The sequence below is a fragment of the Pyxicephalus adspersus genome, chromosome 2 (genome assembly GCF_032062135.1).
Source record: "Pyxicephalus adspersus chromosome 2, UCB_Pads_2.0, whole genome shotgun sequence".
NCBI lineage: Eukaryota > Metazoa > Chordata > Amphibia > Anura > Pyxicephalidae > Pyxicephalus > Pyxicephalus adspersus.
The window spans coordinates 159,889,107-159,892,384 of record NC_092859.1 but is presented as its reverse complement, the minus strand read 5'-3'; positions in this window follow the sequence as shown (position 1 = coordinate 159,892,384).

Here is a 3,278-nt window from a genome sequence, read left to right as displayed (position 1 = left end):
ACCTTACACCTTACCTTACATCTTACCTTTCACCTTACCTTTCACCTTACCTTACCCCTTACCTTACATCTTACCTTACACCTTACCTTACACCTAACCTTACACCTTACCTTTCACCTTACCTTACCCCTTACCTTACACCTTACCTTACTCACCACTATTGACTTATCTCAGTAAAAAATATAAATGTGTTTTTTTCCTGACAGTAATCTAATTTAAATTGTCCTTTATGGAATATTCTATATTACACCTATTATTTTAGGTACAGTCTATAAATAACAACAGTAAATACTAATAAATCATTTTTAGGATCTATATAAGCCTAAGAATAATTCCCAGATCCACTTATACCTATATTTATACCCTTCAATATCTATGTCTATGCATATTTTCACAGAGATTTATTCACCCATTACTACCTATATCTCTCTAGGGAATAACCTCGGGGCCACTCCTGAATGGTGCATTTGGGCACCCTACTTCTGACTTCATTACGTAGAATTACCAGGAGATTACACCCAATACCCAATATATACCATTAAATTTACCGTTCTCCTATTCTTTACATACGGTACTTTATGTTAGTTAACCTGTCAGTACATATTATGGTTTATCCTTTTTTTCTCTATACCTTTTTAGCCTATTTTACCATTACACCTCCATATGGACCGGTTTGTTTTTTCCGGATCATAAATAATCCTTTAATTTATTATTTGTCATTATTATGTGTCTTTTGTCTCCTATTCACTTTTATCATTTCATTGAATGAAATAGACATAAATACAACCTCATGTACCCTAAAATTTCTCCAATCTTTATTAACAATTTACCTTTGATAGCTTCTGATATTTCAACTTTAATACATGCATAAACTTTATCATAACACTTCTAGTATATACAAACATATTTAGGAACCTTATAATTGAATATGACATGTTATTACCATGTAGATTCATACTTATGTTCAAACACAATTCAATTTTTCTTTTTTTACTATGTTCGTATTGTACTACACTTACAGATCTACCCCTGAAGAAGCCCAAAGGGGCGAACCGTGTTGGGTGGAGACCTTTTCTTTGTGTTTATTTATTCATTACTCCAAAATACATTAGGAGATTTATGTCTAGTTGTATGGGTTATCCTGTTCACAACATATCTAGGTGATCTAATAATACTTTATTATGTTATGACCGTTACATATGACAGTTACCTATGCTTTCTAAGTACATTTTGTTGTAATCTGTATTTGTTGTACACATACCTCACATGAATATTTTGTTTTCTTTTGCTTTATTGCGTTCACAATGTATTTATGTAACCAAACTTATGTATGAAACCCATTCTTTCTCTCTCTTCACACTTTAATTAACAGATATGCCATGGATTGTGTACTTAGGGATTCCATGAGAGAGTTTTGGCACATTCGGTGTATTATTGTTGTCTCACCAATGTTTCAATGACGCACAATTCACCTTTGCCAAAAAACAAAGAGCCCAACTAACTAAAAGTATACAGAATGCTCCATTGTTCTCCTATGGAGTTTCTGCATCCTCCTTGGGATAAATCTTACTTCAAATTCCCGGAGGAATAACTCTGCTAGGTGTGCCTTGTGCTCTGCATGGATACGCCAGGTATTGATATTTACACAAATGTGCCACTTATACGCCAAATTCTTCAATGATGAATGTGGCTTCTGCCTAAACAAAGATGGCGGCTGCTTGGTTTCTGGGAAGGTAAGAATGGTGTTAGGAGTATTGTGATCTCTATGATTTCCAGGACACCCGGGACTACAACCGCTCTGTGTGCATGGAGGAACATCCACAATGGATGTTGTATAGAGATATTCATCAGTAGGCATTGTTTAGATGATAATTTGATGTTTGCCCATTGGAATATGATGGAAATACTATAATAATAATCATGGGCCCGTGCCCAGCATAGAGAGGGGGAGAGGGCAAAACCAACCCATAGAACCCTTAGAAACTTTCACCTAACTTTATTTTCTTCTTCCAGCCACCTCTGGACAATTGTAGCTCAGTTAGGTAGATTTGTAGACCGGGGGGAGTGCAGGGCATTAGGAGGAGTCAGCAGGTTCTTACTAATGTGCTTATTCGCTGTAGAGTTACTCTTTATATGAAGAAGACAACAGCATTGCATTCTACCTATCATAACATAATCACATGAGATGGGGTTGGACAAACATTGTAAGTGCCAAAATATCAAAATATGAACTCATTTATATAATTTGACAAATTGCTGAAAGCATTAAATCCATTTTTTTCTGAGATGCAAAGATTTACCAGATCCAGGCAGTAAAGTGTGATAAGTGTAGAGGAACATCATAGTAATAGGGCAATAGGGATATGTGAGAGATGTAATGCTATTGGCCCATTACTGTGATTGGCTGCTTCACTTGTCAGTAGAAATATAAAGGGGACAGGAAAGGGTCAGAGAGTGCCGGCATATTCAGTGACTGAGGATCCAGCAATAAAAGTATGTTGCTGACTGCACACCTGCCTGTAAAAATGTGGCTGTCCGGAATTATTTGCCTACTCCTCCATTGGGGAATTTAAAAATAAAAGGAGCATTACCAGACTGCTGAAATCCAGTAGGTAGAAATTGATATGAGACTGCAGACTGATATGATTGATATGAGACTGAGACTCATAAGGAAGAGCAGTGATCAGCTGCAGAGACGCAATCACTCATAAAGAAGAGCAGAGACACAATCACTCATAAAGTAGAGCAGAGACTGACCGCAGAGACACAATCACTCATAAAGAAGAGCAGAGACAGGCCGCAGAGACACAATCACTCATAAAGAAGAGCAGAGACCCGCAGAGACACAATCACTCATAAAGAAGAGCAGAGACAGGCCGCAGAGACACAATCACTCATAAAGAAGAGCAGAGACACAATCACTCATAAAGAACAGAGACACAATCATTCATAAAGAAGAGCAGAGACGCAATCACTCATAAAGAAGAGCAGAGACGCAATCACTCATAAGGAAGAGCAGAGACCAGCTGCAGAGACACACTCAAAGGACAAACTTAATCACTCAAAAAAAAGAGCAGAGACGCAATCACTCATAAAGAAGAGCAGAGACACAATCACTCATAAAGAATAGCAGAGACTGCAGAGACAAAAGAGAAGGAAGCAGCTGGCACAGCCATACATAGGAAGAGTGGTGCAGCTGCAGAGAGGAAGAGGTTAGAGAATAGAGAAAAGCAATTAAACATGGAAGAAGGAGGCAACAGTTACTGTTATGAACATGT